Here is a 24413-nt window from a genome sequence, read left to right on the forward strand (position 1 = left end):
GGACATTTGAAACTATTTATAGTTACCACAGTGGAATGATGTTTGTTAATAATTGTTTTCATAAAGGAATAATTTTTTTAAACATAAATAAATATTAAGTTTTTAGGATTTGCTTATAACAGTCAATAATATTAAGATATATTTAATAATCTGTAGTAGCAATAGTATTAAAATATATGAATAATATATCCTAAAGGAATATATATAATAAATGAATAATTAAAAAAAACGCAACAATGTTTGATTACCTAGGGTTCAGGGTATTTTTTAGTCGAACACTGTCAACTTCTTCAATCTAAGCTCCACAGATTGAAGAAGTTGACAGTGTTCGACTAAAAAATACCCTGAACCCTAGGTAATCAAACATTGCAGCGTCGGTTTAATATTTACTTTATTTGCATTTTGCTTTAGTGTTTCTATTTTTTGGCGCTATTCCCATCTCATTCTTTATACGTTCGTTAGTGTGAGTGTTAGCATGCTTGCACTCACTTACTATTGTTCTTGTATTTGCTTCTCTCGAATTTGATCTTCGTGCTGCGCAAATATACTCTCGCTGTGTACCTTCGTTACGCTCTGTAACGACTGTTTGTCGGTTTACTCGCTCTCTCAACATATTTTAAACTCTCGTTGTTTTTACACTCATTCATTGCTTTTACTCGGATAAAACTCTAGAGTTTTTAAACTAGACCGTTCAAGTTTTGCACCTGAGCTAATGTTATGATCCTATAAAGATTAATGTAAAAATTATATGTCTACGCCTTTTAGGGACGTGGCAAATCGAGAAAACCTGAATTTTCAACAGCATAAGAAAACAAGTAAGAAAACTCTAGTCGAGAGTGCTCGACTAGAAAATATCCTGAACCCTAGGTAATAAAATATTGTTACTTTTTCATTTAATATTCATTTATTGTTACATGCAATATTATAATTACTACCATAAATTATTAAATATATCTTAATATTACTCTATTATACACTACTTAATAACTACTTCTACGTTACACTTAAAAAAAAAAAAATTTTTTTTAGGTGGATAAAATACATCGGCTTAGATTTGAAAACGCACAATCGATATGTGAATCGGAATTGGTTGTAGACGTCTTCAAATCTAGCAGGCTTCCAAAGCTTTTTCTAGTCAAATGTTTCGAAGCTGCTTAAACATAAGTTTAAATCTCCCACAATTAAACAATTTTCAGTCAGAAATGAATGTTGAAGAAACAGTTCCTCAAACTCAATTCTAAACTGTGGTAATGAATATGACGGACTTTTGTAAGCTACAATAAAGCTTAGCGACTTATATCGAAATACTGCATACTCAAAAACTGCTGCTCCGCATATTTTTCTACCGCTTACGCAGCTTGAAATTAGTATATCGGACCGAATGTCTTGAATATGACAATGAATGACTATTGACTAAGTGATCATAATGTGATTGAAGCTGCTTCACACTCCGCAATTGCATAATTTGATTTTGAACCTTATCATCATTTCTAGGAGCTCTTGGAGGCACAAAATCTCCTATAATAAATAGCCCCGATGCAGTTGTTGCTCTACTACATGCTACGTATATTGAAGCGCGCTGCATACGAGGGCAAGTGTAGACCACCACTTTGCTCCTTGACTTTTATGAATTGTTATTCCTTCTGCAGGTACAACAGGAAACTGCTTGCGGTCAATGGGAACTTGCTCGTTTCGTCGATACTGAAAGCTTTTAACTACCTTTTGAATAGGAGTCCATAAGTTTTCAGTACGATGTGTAAACTTTGATCGAGCAAGCATCCCTATATTATCGTCCGCAAATTTCATCCATAACGTATTTGGAGTGTTGGAGGAATCCAAATCGATTTGCATTAACATGCCTGTTGCTCCGTTAACTAAACCATCTGCAGTATCTATATTAACCGTAATCATATACTTTGCAGTGGTTTTAAGTGAAGAGACATACACAATCCCTGTGTTTCCAAGCACCTAAAACTACTAACGGCGTCTAGAATTCTTTGCCTATTAGCATTTGTTAAGTGGGATGCTTTTACAAAATCAACAGCGGTAGAAAAAAACGAATCAATCGGAATCATATTTAGCTTTGTAATATCAAAATTAGCAGTCGCTGCATTAGTGTTAAATAAATGAATTGCATCATCGGGCACCTCAGCTGCCTGACATATACGAGAGCGAATTAAACTAACATCATCGGTTGTCATGATTCCCGATGCCATATTATTTAACGCAGTAGCGAAAGATTGGTCTTCCCGTTGCCTCATAATTTCTGTAAGTTCAAAATATTTGAAAAGGTCCCATAGGGATGAAGCAGAAATGCCACCAAAAGGAGAAGTATTTTTGAAAAACTGCTTTAATCGTAAATCTAGCTGAGAAAACATTTTGGACCCCACCGTTGAAATTTAATCAATAATAATAATTTTGAGGTCTATCAACCTTGAATGTAATGTGTTCACTAGATCGTGACTTAAGGGTCTTAAACTTGAACCAGATTGATTAACTGGAAGTGAAAACATAGAGTGCAAGGTTGATCCGCCTATGCAAAACGCAGCTTTTCCTGTGGCGGCACACAGTAAAATCTTAATTGTTGGATTATTTCCTGGCTTGCTATTGTACATTACTGATAATGACTGATAAATAGCTAATATAAGCCGACTTTTTCCGTCGTTATTATCGCCTCCGTACATTATTATCTCCTAATTGTGTACTTTCATCGCTTTCATTAATATTAAGAACATTTAATTGTTGATTAATTTCAGGCAATCCCAATACTCTAAATCTATCGTCTACGACTTGATTTTCAATAGCTTCCTCACTTTCGTCCTGAACTACATTTTCAAGTGCATTTTGTAATTCGTTATCATCTAATGAATTATACTTGCTACGACTAATATTTATAATTTCAAGGTTTTCACTACAAATGCGCTCTATGCGCTCATTCCTCCAAGGGAAGTATAGCATAACAACCTCTCTAAAATAATTACACCTATCAGTATTTATATTGAATCTTCTATATCTAATTATGCTTGGACTTTGTCTTTTTCTAACAAAGCCACTGCCATCGCGCAGCATGAAATTTCGTGTTTGTGAAATACTGGGCATATCTAGATTATCGAAATCATGTCTATTCTGTCGAGTTCCAGTTAGTTGTTTGCTAAATGTATAAAAAGCCGCAAAATCGGCTAAGCATACATTTTCTACAGCATCAGGTCGTTGAACATAATGCTCTATAAGACCCAATAAAAATATATCACTTGAATCATCGGGCAACTGTTGCCTAGACTTAAGTATTCTAACCCGATGTTCTGGTAGAGAAGTATTAATATATATACAGCTAATATATACAGTAAACAGCTTCTTGGGCTGATATTTCAGTACCCGAAATAAATTTATGACCTATGTGCTGCAACTTTTGTTTGATGGTAGCATTTCCCCTGCTAATCTCACAGACTGCTTCACGCAATAATTTGGAAATACCCCTCTGGGACTTGTCAATATAATTTACAACATAGCTGCAGCAGGCGTAGGGGTCTGATACAAAATAGAATGCCAATATTTGCTCGCTGTAATAGAAGCAAGGTACTATTATATGCGTTTAGCTTTATAGCTGCAAATGATCGCTTTAAAAATATTTTTGGTTTTTTTTTTTTAAAGTCTACCGAAGTGCATTTATATAACATTCATAAGAGAAGCTAAGCTGATCATGCGCCAAAAAACTTTTGAAATCGCAAAGTAAATCAATAGTTTCACGATCAAATGGACATTCTAATACGGACTGGATCTTTTCAAAATTTTTGCGATGTACATCTAAATTGGCATTATTTTCCTCTAATGGAAAAAGAATTTCAGTTTGGGGCATAGGAAAATCTACATATTCTTTGCTGTCTAACTTCTCGCCTACATGAATGTCCGTGATTGTGGATTTGGTATTCCAAAAATGGAGTTACATCTGGGTTATTCATTTCAGTTGTAATAAACTGATCAACAAATCTTTTTGCTGGAGGAACGCTTAGCTCATCAGCCAACTCAAACTTTGGGGCATCTTTCAGCAAAAACATTCCATGAATGTGGGGAGAGCCTCTCTGCTCAACCCGCCAGTAAAACCTAATGACGTAGTGGCGACCGAAAATACCGCCCTCCATTTTCATTAATTTTTAAACCTGCCCATAGCGAAAATCAAAATTTCTTGCGCAAGCAGATCTAATGAGATGGCTATATTCATGGCTATATTCCATTCTTCGCTTAAGGTGTATGTGAACAACCTCAGCTTCATTAAATGCCCTTGGAAGGGATGTCACTATATTGCCTACAGGTATGGGTACATTAACCACAGTTCCTTTAATTGCAGCTTGCCAACCATACCCTAATGACTTGATTATCATAAAAGGAAAAAGAGTATTTATTCTTTGAAGCAGGGAAAATTGAAGATAAACTTAAAATATCTTCACTGTCTTTCAACAAAATCTTTACTAATTTTGACGACTTGGTGTGGAAACCACAAGCCTTTGCAGCAAATGCAAACCTGATCTGGACCCTGCTTAACAAGTATATTATAACTGTTAATACATTCAGATAAACTAAAATTTATTCTTCGAGGTTCCCTATTCTCTGGAAGAATTTCTGCGCGTGCTTGGCTATTACGCATAGCTAGGGACACGATATCGAATGCAAAGTATCGATCATGTACTCATAGGAAGCATCAAAAGAAAAGCATCGTACTTATAAAAATATCAAATCAAAAGCATCGATGTTGCAAGGTATCGGATGAAATGTTTATTAAATCTAGGATATCTTTCATGTTTTTTTTAAATAAAAAGTTACAAGTAAATTTTCAATATTAGATAGTACAATGAAGTTATTTTAAGTTATATATTCCATTCCTCCTCTGCACAATCGCCTAAAAAAAGAAGTTTGTCAAGCCTTTTGGGTGACAATCGGCTGCGAGTTTTGGTTATGGTACTTCCAGCTTTGGAGAAAAGGCGCTCAGAGGGCACGGACGTCGCGGAAATTCCCAAATATTTTTGAGCTAAGTTGTATAGTTTGGGATAAACTACTTTCATATCAGCCCATTGTTTTAAAGGGTCGATGGAAAGTGGTAAAACATGGGTAGATAGGTAGCGACCTACTTCGTCATCGTTTATTGTAGATCTTGTTTTTTTGGTCTGCTTCCCTGCATGCGTCCACTTCTTATAATCACTCCAAAGATTGTTTGCTGAATCTATGGAAGTATCACTCTCATTCTCACTGGAGAGAGAATTAGAAATTATGCATGTTTGAGGTGTTTCCTGATGATTTAAGAGTTTTGAAGCAAATTTTGCACTTCACCTCGTCGTTGCGTATTCTGGTGAAATACTGCCAAACACTGCTGTGGCTTGGTGGCATTCTTTTAAAGAAATATATTTCAATAAACTGCATAGAGTAATTGCTTTATTACTTACTTTAACTATAAATCCAATTGACTTCGATAATAATTCACTGTTTTAACCTTTTTTAATGATTCAACTCAAACTCAGTCTCAAATTTTGCGCAAATTGGCTGGCGAGCTTGACTTGATCCCGCGTATTTTTCTTTACTCGATATGGCTCTAGAGATACTCGATAAGTAAAAATATCGAAACCAAAACATCGAGTAAAAAGTATCGGTATCATCGCCCCAATGTATCCGATACCGAAAATATCGATACTTTTTTCGTGTCCCTACGCATAGCATTTCTTCGATTTTCTTCAATTATATTTTTTATTACATTCCTAAACTGTCTTACACGTTGGGACACACTTCTATTAGCGTCGAATGCCGCTTGACGGGCTTGCAATCACGCACTTCGCCTTGCACTTGTATTACGAGCGTCTATACGTCGATCTATACGTCGCCGAGTAGCGTTATTTCTGACGCGAGACCGTAACAACCTATCTCTTTCCTTTCTAAAAGTCGTCGACCAAAATTTGGTCGGCTTTGAGAGTGAAGTGCAGTATTCTGTTCCTGCTCTGTCGCCTGTAATCAGGATCTTGCCTACGTCTCGATCGACGCGAAGTTTTGGCAATTTGCTCCTGTTCCCTAACAACAGGATCACTTCGACGATTTGAATGAAGTTCTGTTCCTGCTCTGTCGCCCTGTAATCAGGATCTTGCCTACGTCTTAATCGACGCGAAGTATTGGCAATTTGCTCCAGTTCCCTAACTTGAACATTTAATCGATGCATAGCGCGATTAGCAGTGTCTTCTGTCTGCTCCAAATGTCTAAGTCTTAAATTATTCCTACGAGTCTGACGACGCTCACTATTGTTAATCTGCTCAGCTTGTCGATATTCTAAATTTTGCCTACGCTCTCTTTGCGAAAGTGTGTTGTATTCCCTCTCTCGATCTAAATTATCTGGATTTGACCTATTCAATTGTTAGTTTTGCTTTAAATAATAGTATATATATACATATATATATACTCACTCACTCAGTCTTATCTCGAATGGACTCTATTTTGCTAGGTTATGAGTGCGGCCATGCAGCCCTCTAATATATATATATATGAGTCCGAGGCAGAATATGGTTGAGTGAGCTGGAGTTCGCATGGACTCTACGACTCATAACCCGCTGCCTTCAGTATAATGAATAAGAATAAATAAGACCTAAAGAGGAATACAACATTTATCCGAAGCATATTGGCGTCGAGTGACTCGAGTCTTTGAGTGCACACATATGTTCGTATCAACACTTCGTATTTGCTCGGCTCTGTCGCTTGAGGCTCGATCAGTGAAAAAATCTCAAACCAAAATCAGTGCGCTGCGAGCCCTCAAACGAAAAGCATGCGTTTCAATATGAAGCTTAACTGCGCCCCTATTTTTTCATGTTTTGTCTCTTTCTATGCCCTTTCCTTTTAGAGAGTATATGTAACTCTTGAAAGGGTTTGCCATGCTCATGTAAAATGTTAGTGTTTTCATGTCATTATCTTATATACCGATCTATACATAATTTTATTAACTTCTATATTAATTATAATTGCTTTATACAATATATCTAATTAAGCAAATAATAATACTCCTAACGAGTTTATTGCACAACAAATATACATTGGATTTCGTTTGCACGTTATTTGTGTGAAGGGTATGAAAGCGTTGGTACGCAGAAAGAATATGTATTCGCTACGAAATTGTAACGGAAAATTTGCCGTTGGTCGGCCGTCTGGCCTGCACACACACGATTACATTGCTCTTCGTTTTTTCGCTAATTGTTTCTCTGCTAGCAGCGACGCCACTCATTAACTCAGTGAAGCAACTCATATACCCGGCCTCATACTTATTCGACCCTTTCTCGTTTAATAGAATATTGTGCCTCTGAGTCATATATGAGCGCACTCACTTACTCATCCATTTCTGAGTTGGCCTCGGTTCCACTCAATTCAATACGAGCATTGTTAACTCGAGTACGTGTTTTCTGGCACTCATGCAGCCCTCTAATATATATATATATATTTGTGTAAATATAAGTTATATATGTCAAAAAAAATTTTTTTTTGTTGTTAGAAAACTACAATATATAAAATAATTGTACTATAAAGCCTTAAAAAAGACTGTTAAAAAAGAGTTATGTGTTATATTAATTCCAAATTTGACTTACATTCAAAGTAGTAATTGTTAAACACGTAAACAAAGTCAACACACAAAATAATAATCGAAAAGAATTTTTCACAATGTACACAGCTGAAAATAACTATCACATACAATTCTTTTCGCGGATTACAATTTACACGTTATTCACTTGTTCACAGTTTAATTATTACTAAAGAGGAAATGAATGGAACTGGTGTTAGGTACCAGAAATCAGTCAACAATTTTAGGTTAAGATTTGTTCCCAAAAAATGTAGTCCCATCATCCGTTTGACAAAACGGTTAACAGGCAATGCATATAAGCATATGAAGTATGTAAATTTTTCATTCATTAACAGTTACTACCAATAAAACTGAGTAAACGTTATAAAAAACGCAACTGAAGGGGCGTTCTTGGTATATATTTTCTCTACTTGCGGACCCTTTTGGAAAGATGCAACAGGTCAAAAAAAAAAAAAAAAAAAAACGTTATACCCTGATTTCCCATTTTCAATGGGTTCGGGGTATAAAAAACTAGCAGCATTTCAGTTTCATGGTGCTAAATAAAGGGTATTTCATAGAGACTCAAATTATTTAGTTTATTGTCAAAAAAAAACGAAAAATTGGACCTGTTACATGCATTCTGCTAAGTGTGCAACCAGCAGCGACTGCGCTTTGACAGGCAATATTATGGTAAATTATTTGTTGAATAACATCTGTTTGAGTAGGACTATCTTAATCAAATTTTCAAGGCGTAATCATATGGTCAACATTGTGTACATTCCAAAGCACAAGTCTCTAGTACTTGAAATACATTTTTTACAAATTGGGGGCGAAGGGGGCGTGTTATCCAGAATCTGTTGATTACAAAATGTTTGTATTCATCACATGTATATACACATATATGTATATGAAGTGTTCACGTCTAAAAGTATTCCGATGATGCTCAAAAAACAATATAAATTTTTCGATTATTCTCGATAAAAAGTTATCGGATGAGTTATCGAAAAATAAAGCGTATGATATACGTTATTGGTTCTTCTGTCGAGGCTGCCATTGAAACTCAAGTCCCTGTTCAAAAATTGGAATCTTTTCCAATTGTTGTTCAAGCCTAAATGTGTCAATAATTCAGCCTTTCCCAGCATTTCCTTATCTGTCGTCTCTCCTCGAAAGAAAGATTTCTTATCTAGGCTTTCATCTGATACCTGTGAGGCAGAATCTGCTTTTATTCGTTTTATATCGAAGTATAGTTTCGCAGCTCCGCGTGAAATAGTTTCTTTCAAGACCAATGTCCCCCACATTATAAATATTTGAAAACTTTGTGATCCTAATTTCTGGCCACCTCTCGAAGTTGATACAGACCTATACATTGTAACGTATCCGACTCCTGTTTCTGTAAATTTACCTTTAATCAATCTTCATCAAACATTGTATCAAAAAACTAAATAATTTTCATACATCTTTGCAGCTGTCTCTGATTTATCAAAATGTACGTGTCTTAAATTCTAAAATGAAAAGTCTATTAATGCACAGTTGCAGTGTACAATATGATATTATCGCATTCACTGAGAAATGGTTAAGTAATAGTATTCATAAAAGTGAAATCCTTTTAAGTAATTTCACTACTTATAGAAGCGATCGTTCGATGCGCAGAGGGGGTGGTGTGTTAATTGCGATTGTAAGGCGGCTCGCTGAACCGCCTCACATAACTTTGTTATTTTTTTAAAATGGGTCAAGGGACGCGCGCAAGTCGCGGCGATCAGCAATGCAACTCTGTCCTTCGCGGCGAAAGTTCGAAGAGCCGACGCCCTGGTGAGTTGCATTGCCGACGCCGAGGCCGATCGCGGCGGAGGCTTAGAGGCGGACGATGAAGAGAAAATTAGATTATTAGTAGAGTAGAGTAGCGGGTGAGCGCAAAGAGACTAGTAGAAATTAAGTGTTGTTTTTTTTAAGTAAAGTAAATGCGGATAGCGAAAAGAGCGCATGTAGCGTATTAAAGTTGTGGGAAATAAATTGAAAACGAAACTCGGCGTATTATTTGTCTAATGAATCTAAATACTAGCAACGGTAGTGACTATTATTAGCTGTTGATAATCATCTCACTTATAACTCCTTGCCTTCTAAGCCAAGTCGCTGTTATCGCAAATGCGGTTTTCTTTTGTTCAACGAATTAATTAATTCAACAGGCTAGTCCCATTTATATGAGTCGGTTGATATTAATTTGACAGTATCGCTTTTTTATACAACCTTAAACTCTATTCTGCATGTGTGCGTCCCTCTCTGCCGTATTTCGCCCGTTTAAACTTGGTTCACTAAGACTCTTTCGAATTTAAGAAATATTAAATCTAAATTTTTTAAGAACTATAAAAAGTCTGGTTCTAGTGTCGACTGGTCTAAGTATTTCATAGCCAAGTCTAATTTCAATCATTCAAATACTCGTTCTTATGAGAATTATCTTATACGTTGCAAACGTCAGTTTGCTCGAGATCCTCAACAATTTTACTCATTTGTAAACTTAAAGCGCAAGTCTTCTAGTTGTCCTTGGTACTGAAAAAACTCGTTATGACCAGGATTCCTCTGATCTATTTGCAGATATAAGCCGTTATAATTTATACAATAGAAAGTATAAATTAATCAACGATATTCCGATTACACATCAAAATTATTTCGTAACTCAGCCAATTTTTGAAACTAACAACAACAACAACAACATCAACAATCTATCCAGAGACAATTCTAAAAAAACAAGAACCTAAGAATTCAAACCCTTACCGACTAGACCATTTAAATGAAGAAGAAAAATGTAATTTAATAAACTTGTTGAAACAATATCAACACATTCAATTCAATGAAGGTAACCAGCTTAGTTTCAGTAATCAAGAAAAACATGTTATTAACACTACTTTGTATACAAAACCATACAGCTATCCAAAAGCGTACGAGCACGAAGTTGAGCTCCAAATTCGAGACATGTTAGATTATATACCTTATTATACGCCCCAGCAATTCCCCTTATTGTAGTCCTATGTGGATCGTACCTAAAAAGCAAGATGCTTCACGTAGGCAGAAATTTGGAATTGTGATTGACTACAGAAAATTAAATAGGTAACCATAAATGACAGGCACCCAATACAAAATAAATAAAGAGACTTTAGTAAAACTAGGTAGATTTCACAACAGTAGGCTTTGTAAGAGGATTTCATTAACTTGAAATGCATCCAGATTCCATAAAAAAAAACATCTTTCTCCACTAAACATGGTTATTAAAGCCACCATTAAAGAATGCACCTGCAACCTTTCAACGTTGCATGAATAACGTCCTGCGACCATTACTAAATAAACACTGTTTAATATATCTTGAAGATATAATTGTTTATTCAACATCCTTAAAAGAATGCCTACTCTCATTACAATTAGTTTTAGAGAAGCTTTCTGAAGCCAATCTAAAATTACAACTTGACAAATGTGAGTTTTTAAAACAAGAAACTACCTTCCTAGGACATGTCATAACTGAGGATGGAATAAAACCCAATCCTGATAAGATCAAAGCAATTCTAAAATATCCAACAATAAAAACCACTTAGTTGACGTTTTATCGCGAGTGAAAATAGAACAAACTTATTTCTGAGAAGAAACACAACATAGCGCTGAAGAAAACAGTAATTTAATTGGCCTCACAGAAAACCCTATAAACACATTTAAAGGACAAATTATATTTTCTAAAGGCATTCCAAATATTAATAAAAACAGAATTATTTCAAAAAATCAATAATTCACATTACATACGATAACATGACTAAAGACAAGCTGAAAAATATTTAATTGAGTTATTTTTTAAAAAAACTTGCGTATTTAATGGACTTCTTTTGTACAAAAACTAGCGTAATTCCATTCAAAACGCACGAAATTATTAACACTAGCCACACCAAAATTCTACTAAGCCTCATCCAATTAAAATATATAGACTCATATGCTGAATTTAAAGAACTTACTTTAAAAACCCATGAAAAACTCTTACACCCTGGTATCCAAAAAACAAACAAACTCTTCTGTGAAACTTACTATTTCCCTAACAGCCAATTACTAATACAAATTATAATAAACGAATGCTACATTTGCAACTTAGCAAAAACCGAACACAGAGAAACAAATATGCCAATGAAAATCACCCCCAAACCCGAACATTGTCGCGATAAGTCTGTAGTAGACATTTATTCCTCTGAAGGCAAGCATTATCTTAGTTGCATAGATACTTATTCAAAATTCGTTACTCTTGGAAATATTAAAACAAAAGATGGGATAGAATGCAAGAATGCATTAATGCGTATATTTAATCAGTTGGGAAAGCCAATATTATTAAAAGCTGACCGAGACGGCGCATTTTCCAGTTTAGCACTAAAAAATGACTCGAAAGTGAAGGAGTAGAATTACAATTAAATACAACAAAAACAGGAATAGCAGACATCCAACGACCACATAAAACAATAAACGAAAAAATTAGAATAATCAATACTTTAAATGACGAAGAAAATAAACTCAGTAAAATAGAATCTATTCTCTACATCTACAATCACAAAAAAAAAAACATGACACAATTGGACAAACTCCTGCACATATATTTCTATATGGTGGGCAACCTAAACTAGACATTCAAGAAAACAAGAGAAAAAGTAATAAACAAAATCGGCAGTAACCGACAAGAATGCGATGTCGATACCAGATATCGAAATGGACCGCTACAAAAGGGCAAACTAGAAAATCCCTCTAAAGCCAATAAAAATGTTGAAAAATTAGGTTCAGATCATTACCAAATTACTAACAAAAATAGAGTTACACGTTGCTATAAATACACAATTGAAACAAGTAAGAAAGCTCTAGTCGAGACTGCTCGACTACGAGATCCCCTGAACCCAACAAGGAACTGATATTTCAATAATAATTAGCACACACACACGTACACACACACACATACAAACAAATACACGCCCACACATACACATACAAACAAACACACGCATACACACACGTATATACAGGCGATTGCGCTTGGGTTGCGCTGCAGTGTTGGCAATATTATGAGAACTTATTTGTTGAATAATTTAATTTCTAGACGTACGATCGTAATGAAACTTACAGAACGTAATGATGATGTTTAAATGTATGTGTATACCGAAGTACAAGTCTCTAGTATTTGATATACGACTTTTACAAAGATGAGGGTGAGGGGGTGGATTTAGGGGTGGGGGGTAAATTTTAACAAAAACCGAAATTGTCTAAAATGTATCTTAATATACGTTTTAAATTTGGAGACTCTAGCTTGAAAGATGTAGGAGATATAATTTTTTAACTGATCTTCGATAAGGTTTTTTATCGATAAAAAAGTATCGGAACGAGTTATCGTTTTTTAGTGATAAACTCGATCTGCGCGTGATATATACGGACATTTAAAAAAAAAGTTGAAGTCTCTAGCTCTTATATCTTCTGAAATCGACGCGTTCATACATACGGACGGACGGACGGACGGACGGACGGACGGACGGACGGACAGACAGACGGACAGGGCTAAATCAACTCAGCTCGTCGCCCTGATCAAGAATATATATACTTTGTGGGGTCTGCCACGCCTCCTTCTGCCTGTTACATACTTTTAACAAAACCATTATACCCTGATTTCCCATTTTCAATGGGTTCAGGGTATAAAAATGAAAGAAAATAAATCAAGTACAAATATATACATAATACTAATGACAATAACATCCTATATCCCAATAGATTTTAATCCACTAATATTATTTAAACTATGTCATACCCTCGATAATTATGGCTACAAACACATAAATAGTTAAGAATGAATTGAACAACATTGTATTAGAAATATTAATATGCGCATATACATATAAAACAACCACAATTAATAAGTATATTAGAAACAAAATCATATCAAAAGCACAAAAACTACCTTAAGGGTCTTTTTGAGTCGCAGGCTTACCTCTTAAGAAGAGGGAAGTGACATATTCATACTGACAAGGTCCACAACACACAGAATATTCAAATACAATAAAGCGATTCAAAAATTAGCCAAATCATAAATAGTGGCGCCGGCCTGACAGAATGCCGTTGCATTTTGCTATTGCATAGCAATAGTGTTGCAAACCGAAAATGTGAGAACGACGCGTCTAGCTGACGCCGACATTCTTTGTCTGCTGCGCAATTTCAGCAGCCTATAATATTGCCTTTAACAAAAATTGTCTTTAGTCTTAAGCTATTATCACTGACCAAACAGTGCTATTATTGAATAAAGCATATATATATATATATATATATATATATATATATATATATGTATGTATACAAGCTCTCAATATTCCCCGCTATCCAAAGGTGTCAAAAATGGCCGAACGCAAGTCGCCCGAGAACGGTTTGGGAGAGAGAGAGACAATAGACGCAAAAAGGCGGCTCTCTCCGCAACGCAAGTCGGCCATTGCCAATAAACGATTATCAGACTCATACTCACTCACATGCAAACTTAAAAACCCACCCCGACGCACGCGCACTCGCTCTCATTCACTCAACTCAAGTCGCCATTACCACAAACGCACTTCACTCGATTAATGACGTCACCACGAGAAACTCACTCAACACACATACACAGCAACTAGAGCAAGCACTGCATTTGCCCGCATCAACACAATAGCATCAATACACACACCAACAAGTAATACAAATGCAACATACACAAACAAATACGAATATGACTACAGCTACGGCTACGGCAGCAACAACTACAGCACACATGTCCACAACACACATGCAAAAACAACACATGCAACAACAACAAGAAAGACAACTCAAGTAATAAAATATTGTTGCTTTTTGTTTCATTATTCATTTATTATAACATAAAAATTATTAGTATATTATATTATTCTATTATACCATACTTAAAAACTTAATATTTGCTTATATATGATTTATTAAAAATATAAAATAACATCAAACATTATCAACACTTATAAAAATAGTATTGTGGTGACCTCACTGCTTAAATTTGAAAACGCCCCATCAATATGTGATTCCGAATTGGTTGTAGTCACTGTTGGCACTTTTTTGTTGTCTGTAAATGAGTGTATTACACTCACACAATAAAATACATTCGCGTCCGGCTCAGCTCGCTCGTGCTCTGAGCGAGACATTTTCGCTCAAGTCCAACACTGATCGTAAACGAAAACAAGCGAATCGTGTTTTGCGTAGGTATTTACGTCTGTATGCATGTATTTACGTGCACACGAAGGCAAAGATCATTTCTGTTGAGTTTTTAGTCAAACTGTATTTTGCTGAGTGGCTTTGTGTGAGCGATAATCGTATTGCTCTTTGCGCGACACTCATTGACACTCATCAGAACCGTCAGTGGCCAACGGGAAGAGGAATATCACCAAGATCATCAGGCGCCCCCTTCAGAGAAGACTGGATCAACAGGAGGACAGCGCGGATAAGATAAAGATAAGTCGTAGTTTAATTTTTTTAATAAATATAAATAAAAATAAAAAGAATGCTGTCAGAAAAAGTGATAAAGCTCTTGAAAATGCAATCGGACTTAGTGTCCAGATTGAAAAAACTAGACTCATCTGAAGAAATTAGGCCACCGAGCGAAATTTTAGGAGAGTTAGAAAAAATAAAAGAAGAATTAGAAAATAATCATACCTTATTGTTAAAAGTAGGGGTAATAGACCATGCATACTTTAACAATAAGGAATTTGATAAAGCGATGAAAAGCATACAAGATTTGAAATTAGAAATTATGAGGGCTGAGAAAGAAGAAGATAAAGATGTGAAGCATGTTAGAGCAGTCACAGTTCACAAAAGCTCTGAAGAAGAAGTAGAGTTTGAAAGCAAAGTCGAACAGTTAAAACTATATTTAGTAGAAGTATATGAGGACATTGCAAAAGGAAACGTAGGAATCTTCGAGATTCGAAAGAATAAAATTAAATATTTATGGAATAAAGTTTCAAAGCTAGTTCAGGAGCTAAGAAATAAATATGTGTCAAACAAAATGTTTGACGAAGAAGTTAATGAATTAGATTTTGATGTGCAAAATGCAATCAGTGCGTTAGAAGCCAAAAAAGGCACCCCAATTCAACCCATAATCCACGAAAAAATGGATAACCTTCCGGGTCTACCAAAAATTCAAGTCCCAATATTTTTTGGAGATGTCAAAGATTGGGATTTATTCGCTGAATTATTTTGCGACCTTATTGATAGAAGAGAAGATTTAACTCCTTCTATCAAATTCAGTTACTTAAAATCCTCATTACGAGGAGAAGCAAAGAGCATGGTTGCTCATTTATTAACGGGGTCCGCAGATAATTATTCTACCGCTTGGGAATTACTTACCAAGCGATATGAAAATAAAAGGAAAATTGTTTCGGAACAATTGAACCGAATAATGGACCTTCCAAATTTAAATATTGACTCATCCAAAAGTATCAATTATTTTATTGATACAATTAATGAGTCAATACATATAATTAAAAGTAAGGCTCAACTTTCAGAAGAAGTTGATAAAATCTTTGCACACATAATACTAAGAAAATTTAGTAAAGAGGCACTTCAATTATACGAAAGCCAAATAAAAAAGACAAAAGAAATACAATTACTGACTGACGTAATAGACTACTTAGATCAGCGACATTGTTCATTATCCACTTCAAATAAGGAGGAAAAGAAAATTCACTCTGGTTACAATTGTCCTATATGCAAAGTAGTAGGTCATAGTACCACGCAATGCACGAAATTTAAGGCAATGGTCCCAAGAGAAAGATTGGATGCTGCAAGAAAGATACAGTTATGTTTGAGGTGTTTAAGACACACGAATACTAATAGGTGTACAAGTAGCATGAATTGTTACTTTTGTAAGAAGCCTCATCATACAATGTTACATATAAATACAGAAAAAGTTAATACAGTAGTAACAAATGAAGAGGCCTTATTAGCCACAGCGATAATTAAAGTTAAAGCAATAAAGGGGAATTATATTAACTTAAGAGCCTTAATAGATAGTGGATCTCAAAAAACAATTATATCTGAGGAGGCCGCACAGTTGCTAAATTTACCCAGAATCAGAAATGAGACAGAAATAAGTGGTGTCTCATCAGAAAATACTTGTAGGTCGAAACACAAAGTTAAGCTAATAATAAAACCTAGAGAACCAAATAAAGAACAGTTTAGGGTTGAGGCCATCATATTATCAAAGTTAATGAAAGCTCTCCCAGTTAGTAAAGCAAATATAGACATGGCTCAATGGCACAATTTCACTTTAGCTGATCCACAATTTTATAAACCAGGTCGTGTAGACATAATAATAGGTGCAGACTTATATCCACACGTACTAAAAGATGGGATAGTAAAGATAGATGGATTACTTGGGCAAAAGACTGAATTTGGTTGGATTGTATCAGGTTGTACAAAATCAAAAGGTAAAACAACGATAGTAGCGACAAGTATTGCAATAGAAGACCTAGATCGGTTCTGGGAATTAGAAAACGAAGAAGAAGAAGATGTCAAAGAGATAGAATTTTGTGAGAAAAATTTTCAGAATACAACAAAAATTGATTCAAGGGGTAGATATGTTGTAACAATTCCGTTCAAAGAAGAAAATGAATTAGGAGAATCAAAGCCACAAGCTATAGCTCGATTTCTTAGCTTAGAGAAAAAGCTGCAAAAAAAATGAAAAATTAAGAACAGACTACACAAAGTTCAGTTAAGATCTTGAATTCGGCAAATGTGGAGTGTTTTTTCATTTTAACGCTCTAACATTTTGGTCCTTCGGCGTTCTCTGTGTTTTCCCCCACCCGTGGTAAGAGACACAGAGAAAGGAACCAGCGTCTTAATGCTGATAGTTTTAAAACTCAGCTTAAGACAAAATATAGTATATTACTCTGTTTTCCCCCGCCAGTGGTAAGAGACAGAGTATATACATATATAAACTAAAAGTGGTGCTCAAATTTAAAAAAAAAAAGAAAATTTGTAGTGCTGGTGGGTCTGCATTCCCAAAAAGGGACTAAAAAAAAAAAAATTTTTTTAAAATCCGAAAAGTTCGGTTCTCTCGTGAAGTGCGGAGAGAGAAAAACAAAAAACAAAAACAAAAATTGAAGTGATTCTGTTCTCTCGCGTGAAGTGCGGAGACAAAAAAAAAATAATAAATAAAAAAAAAAAAAAATAATAAATAAAAATCCGAAAAATTCGGTTCAAAAAAATAAAAAGTCGAAGTAATTCTGTTCTCTCGCGCAAAGTGCGGAGAGGCAGAATACTACCAAAAGGTTTCTGTTCTCCATCCAAAAAGAGAGACAGAGTAAAACTACAGCGAAATTCGACGAAAGAAAGCGACTCATCAGAACCGTCAGTGGCCAACGGGAAGAGGAATATCACCAAGATCATCAGAGAAGACTGGATCAACAGGAGGACAGCGCGGATAAGATAAAGATAAGTCGTAGTTTAATTTTTTTAATAAATATAAATAAAAATAAAAAGAATGCTGTCAGAAAAAGTGATAAAGCTCTTGAAAATGCAATCGGACTTAGTGTCCAGATTGAAAAAACTAGACTCATCTGAAGAAATTAGGCCACCGAGCGAAATTTTAGGAGAGTTAGAAAAAATAAAAGAAGAATTAGAAAATAATCATACCTTATTGTTAAAAGTAGGGGTAATAGACCATGCATACTTTAACAATAAGGAATTTGATAAAGCGATGAAAAGCATACAAGATTTGAAATTAGAAATTATGAGGGCTGAGAAAGAAGAAGATAAAGATGTGAAGCATGTTAGAGCAGTCACAGTTCACAAAAGCTCTGAAGAAGAAGTAGAGTTTGAAAGCAAAGTCGAACAGTTAAAACTATATTTAGTAGAAGTATATGAGGACATTGCAAAAGGAAACGTAGGAATCTTCGAGATTCGAAAGAATAAAATTAAATATTTATGGAATAAAGTTTCAAAGCTAGTTCAGGAGCTAAGAAATAAATATGTGTCAAACAAAATGTTTGACGAAGAAGTTAATGAATTAGATTTTGATGTGCAAAATGCAATCAGTGCGTTAGAAGCCAAAAAAGGCACCCCAATTCAACCCATAATCCACGAAAAAATGGATAACCTTCCGGGTCTACCAAAAATTCAAGTCCCAATATTTTTTGGAGATGTCAAAGATTGGGATTTATTCGCTGAATTATTTTGCGACCTTATTGATAGAAGAGAAGATTTAACTCCTTCTATCAAATTCAGTTACTTAAAATCCTCATTACGAGGAGAAGCAAAGAGCATGGTTGCTCATTTATTAACGGGGTCCGCAGATAATTATTCTACCGCTTGGGAATTACTTACCAAGCGATATGAAAATAAAAGGAAAATTTTTTCGGAACAATTGAACCGAATAATGGACCTTCCAAATTTAAATATTGACTCATCCAAAAGTATCAATTATTTTATTGATACAATTAATGAGTCAATACATATAATTAAAAGTAAGGCTCAACTTTCAGAAGAAGTTGATAAAATCTTTGCACACATAATACTAAGAAAATTTAGTAAAGAGGCACTTCAATTATACGAAAGCCAAATAAAAAAGACAAAAGAAATACAATTACTGACTGACGTAATAGACTACTTAGATCAGCGACATTGTTCATTATCCACTTCAAATAAGGAGGAAAAGAAAATTCACTCTGGTTACAATTGTCCTATATGCAATGCACGAAATTTAAGGCAATGGTCCCAAGAGAAAGATTGGATGCTGCAAGAAAGATACAGTTATGTTTGAGGTGTTTAAGACACACGAATACTAATAGGTGTACAAGTAGCATGAATTGTTACTTTTGTAAGAAGCCTCATCATACAATGTTACATATAAATACAGAAAAAGTTAATACAGTAGTAACAAATGAAGAGGCCTTATTAGCCACAGCGATAATTAAAGTTAAAGCAATAAAGGGGAATTATATTAACTTAAGAGCCTTAATAGATAGTGGATCTCAAAAAACAATTATATCTGAGGAGGCCGCACAGTTGCTAAATTTACCCAGAATCAGAAATGAGACAGAAATAAGTGGTGTCTCATCAGAAAATACTTGTAGGTCGAAACACAAAGTTAAGCTAATAATAAAACCTAGAGAACCAAATAAAGAACAGTTTAGGGTTGAGGCCATCATATTATCAAAGTTAATGAAAGCTCTCCCAGTTAGTAAAGCAAATATAGACATGGCTCAATGGCACAATTTCACTTTAGCTGATCCACAATTTTATAAACCAGGTCGTGTAGACATAATAATAGGTGCAGACTTATATCCACACGTACTAAAAGATGGGATAGTAAAGATAGATGGATTACTTGGGCAAAAGACTGAATTTGGTTGGATTGTATCAGGTTGTACAAAATCAAAAGGTAAAACAACGATAGTAGCGACAAGTATTGCAATAGAAGACCTAGATCGGTTCTGGGAATTAGAAAACGAAGAAGAAGAAGATGTCAAAGAGATAGAATTTTGTGAGAAAAATTTTCAGAATACAACAAAAATTGATTCAAGGGGTAGATATGTTGTAACAATTCCGTTCAAAGAAGAAAATGAATTAGGAGAATCAAAGCCACAAGCTATAGCTCGATTTCTTAGCTTAGAGAAAAAGCTGCAAAAAAAATGAAAAATTAAGAACAGACTACACAAAGTTCAGTTAAGATCTTGAATTCGGCAAATGTGGAGTGTTTTTTCATTTTAACGCTCTAACATTTTGGTCCTTCGGCGTTCTCTGTGTTTTCCCCCACCCGTGGTAAGAGACACAGAGAAAGGAACCAGCGTCTTAATGCTGATAGTTTTAAAACTCAGCTTAAGACAAAATATAGTATATTACTCTGTTTTCCCCCGCCAGTGGTAAGAGACAGAGTATATACATATATAAACTAAAAGTGGTGCTCAAATTTAAAAAAAAAAAAAGAAAATTTGTAGTGCTGGTGGGTCTGCATTCCCAAAAAGGGACTAAAAAAAAAAAAAATTTTTTTAAATCCGAAAAGTTCGGTTCTCTCGTGAAGTGCGGAGAGAGAAAAACAAAAAACAAAAACAAAAATTGAAGTGATTCTGTTCTCTCGCGTGAAGTGCGGAGACAAAAAAAAAAATAATAAATAAAAAAAAAAAAAAATAATAAATAAAAATCCGAAAAATTCGGTTCAAAAAAATAAAAAATCGAAGTAATTCTGTTCTCTCGCGCAAAGTGCGGAGAGGCAGAATACTACCAAAAGGTTTCTGTTCTCCATCCAAAAAGAGAGACAGAGTAAAACTACAGCGAAATTCGACGAAAGAAAGCGACTCATCAGAACCGTCAGTGGCCAACGGGAAGAGGAATATCACCAAGATCATCAGGCGCCCCCTTCAGAGAAGACTGGATCAACAGGAGGACAGCGCGGATAAGATAAAGATAAGTCGTAGTTTAATTTTTTTAATAAATATAAATAAAAATAAAAAGAATGCTGTCAGAAAAAGTGATAAAGCTCTTGAAAATGCAATCGGACTTAGTGTCCAGATTGAAAAAACTAGACTCATCTGAAGAAATTAGGCCACCGAGCGAAATTTTAGGAGAGTTAGAAAAAATAAAAGAAGAATTAGAAAATAATCATACCTTATTGTTAAAAGTAGGGGTAATAGACCATGCATACTTTAACAATAAGGAATTTGATAAAGCGATGAAAAGCATACAAGATTTGAAATTAGAAATTATGAGGGCTGAGAAAGAAGAAGATAAAGATGTGAAGCATGTTAGAGCAGTCACAGTTCACAAAAGCTCTGAAGAAGAAGTAGAGTTTGAAAGCAAAGTCGAACAGTTAAAACTATATTTAGTAGAAGTATATGAGGACATTGCAAAAGGAAACGTAGGAATCTTCGAGATTCGAAAGAATAAAATTAAATATTTATGGAATAAAGTTTCAAAGCTAGTTCAGGAGCTAAGAAATAAATATGTGTCAAACAAAATGTTTGACGAAGAAGTTAATGAATTAGATTTTGATGTGCAAAATGCAATCAGTGCGTTAGAAGCCAAAAAAGGCACCCCAATTCAACCCATAATCCACGAAAAAATGGATAACCTTCCGGGTCTACCAAAAATTCAAGTCCCAATATTTTTTGGAGATGTCAAAGATTGGGATTTATTCGCTGAATTATTTTGCGACCTTATTGATAGAAGAGAAGATTTAACTCCTTCTATCAAATTCAGTTACTTAAAATCCTCATTACGAGGAGAAGCAAAGAGCATGGTTGCTCATTTATTAACGGGGTCCGCAGATAATTATTCTACCGCTTGGGAATTACTTACCAAGCGATATGAAAATAAAAGGAAAATTTTTTCGGAACAATTGAACCGAATAATGGACCTTCCAAATTTAAATATTGACTCATCCAAAAGTATCAATTATTTTATTGATACAATTAATGAGTCAATACATATAATTAAAAGTAAGGCTCAACTTTCAGAAGAAGTTGATAAAATCTTTGCACACATAATACTAAGAAAATTTAGTAAAGAGGCACTTCAATTATACGAAAGCCAAATAAAAAAGACAAAAGAAATACAATTACTGACTGACGTAATAGACTACTTAGATCAGCGACATTGTTCATTATCCACTTCAAATAAGGAGGAAAAGAAAATTCACTCTGGTTACAATTGTCCTATATGCAATGCACGAAATTTAAGGCAATGGTCCCAAGAGAAAGATTGGATGCTGCAAGAAAGATACAGTTATGTTTGAGGTGTTTAAGACACACGAATACTAATAGGTGTACAAGTAGCATGAATTGTTACTTTTGTAAGAAGCCTCATCATACAATGTTACATATAAATACAGAAAAAGTTAATACAGTAGTAACAAATGAAGAGGCCTTATTAGCCACAGCGATAATTAAAGTTAAAGCAATAAAGGGGAATTATATTAACTTAAGAGCCTTAATAGATAGTGGATCTCAAAAAACAATTATATCTGAGGAGGCCGCACAGTTGCTAAATTTACCCAGAATCAGAAATGAGACAGAAATAAGTGGTGTCTCATCAGAAAATACTTGTAGGTCGAAACACAAAGTTAAGCTAATAATAAAACCTAGAGAACCAAATAAAGAACAGTTTAGGGTTGAGGCCATCATATTATCAAAGTTAATGAAAGCTCTCCCAGTTAGTAAAGCAAATATAGACATGGCTCAATGGCACAATTTCACTTTAGCTGATCCACAATTTTATAAACCAGGTCGTGTAGACATAATAATAGGTGCAGACTTATATCCACACGTACTAAAAGATGGGATAGTAAAGATAGATGGATTACTTGGGCAAAAGACTGAATTTGGTTGGATTGTATCAGGTTGTACAAAATCAAAAGGTAAAACAACGATAGTAGCGACAAGTATTGCAATAGAAGACCTAGATCGGTTCTGGGAATTAGAAAACGAAGAAGAAGAAGATGTCAAAGAGATAGAATTTTGTGAGAAAAATTTTCAGAATACAACAAAAATTGATTCAAGGGGTAGATATGTTGTAACAATTCCGTTCAAAGAAGAAAATGAATTAGGAGAATCAAAGCCACAAGCTATAGCTCGATTTCTTAGCTTAGAGAAAAAGCTGCAAAAAAAATGAAAAATTAAGAACAGACTACACAAAGTTCAGTTAAGATCTTGAATTCGGCAAATGTGGAGTGTTTTTTCATTTTAACGCTCTAACATTTTGGTCCTTCGGCGTTCTCTGTGTTTTCCCCCACCCGTGGTAAGAGACACAGAGAAAGGAACCAGCGTCTTAATGCTGATAGTTTTAAAACTCAGCTTAAGACAAAATATAGTATATTACTCTGTTTTCCCCCGCCAGTGGTAAGAGACAGAGTATATACATATATAAACTAAAAGTGGTGCTCAAATTAAAAAAAAAAAAGAAAATTTGTAGTGCTGGTGGGTCTGCATTCCCAAAAAGGGACTAAAAAAAAAAAAATTTTTTTTAAATCCGAAAAGTTCGGTTCTCTCGTGAAGTGCGGAGAGAGAAAAACAAAAAACAAAAACAAAAATTGAAGTGATTCTGTTCTCTCGCGTGAAGTGCGGAGACAAAAAAAAAATAATAAATAAAAAAAAAAAAAAATAATAATAAATAAAAATCCGAAAAATTCGGTTCAAAAAAATAAAAAATCGAAGTAATTCTGTTCTCTCGCGCAAAGTGCGGAGAGGCAGAATACTACCAAAAGGTTTCTGTTCTCCATCCAAAAAGAGAGACAGAGTAAAACTACAGCGAAATTCGACGAAAGAAAGCGACTCATCAGAACCGTCAGTGGCCAACGGGAAGAGGAATATCACCAAGATCATCAGGCGCCCCCTTCAGAGAAGACTGGATCAACAGGAGGACAGCGCGGATAAGATAAAGATAAGTCGTAGTTTAATTTTTTTAATAAATATAAATAAAAATAAAAAGAATGCTGTCAGAAAAAGTGATAAAGCTCTTGAAAATGCAATCGGACTTAGTGTCCAGATTGAAAAAACTAGACTCATCTGAAGAAATTAGGCCACCGAGCGAAATTTTAGGAGAGTTAGAAAAAATAAAAGAAGAATTAGAAAATAATCATACCTTATTGTTAAAAGTAGGGGTAATAGACCATGCATACTTTAACAATAAGGAATTTGATAAAGCGATGAAAGGCATACAAGATTTGAAATTAGAAATTATGAGGGCTGAGAAAGAAGAAGATAAAGATGTGAAGCATGTTAGAGCAGTCACAGTTCACAAAAGCTCTGAAGAAGAAGTAGAGTTTGAAAGCAAAGTCGAACAGTTAAAACTATATTTAGTA

The 24413-nt window shown here is 34.7% G+C and overlaps 2 long non-coding RNA genes across 2 annotated transcripts in view; both read right to left on the reverse strand.

The window, feature by feature from the left end:
* LOC149090768 (uncharacterized) overlaps positions 1-24413 on the reverse strand; it is a 152124-nt gene that overhangs the window by 25267 nt on the left and 102444 nt on the right. The gene's annotated exons all lie outside the window — the stretch shown is intronic.
* LOC149090770 (uncharacterized) lies at positions 5309-5689 on the reverse strand. Its single transcript, XR_016197568.1, has 2 exons — positions 5436-5689; positions 5309-5380 (listed from the first exon to the last, which is right to left on the reverse strand). It is a non-coding gene; the product is annotated as an uncharacterized LOC149090770 (long non-coding RNA).

The sequence above is a fragment of the Drosophila navojoa genome, chromosome X, assembly GCF_054131105.1.
Source record: "Drosophila navojoa isolate 15081-1374.11 chromosome X, UAZ_NAV_1.0, whole genome shotgun sequence".
NCBI classification, from domain to species: domain Eukaryota; kingdom Metazoa; phylum Arthropoda; class Insecta; order Diptera; family Drosophilidae; genus Drosophila; species Drosophila navojoa.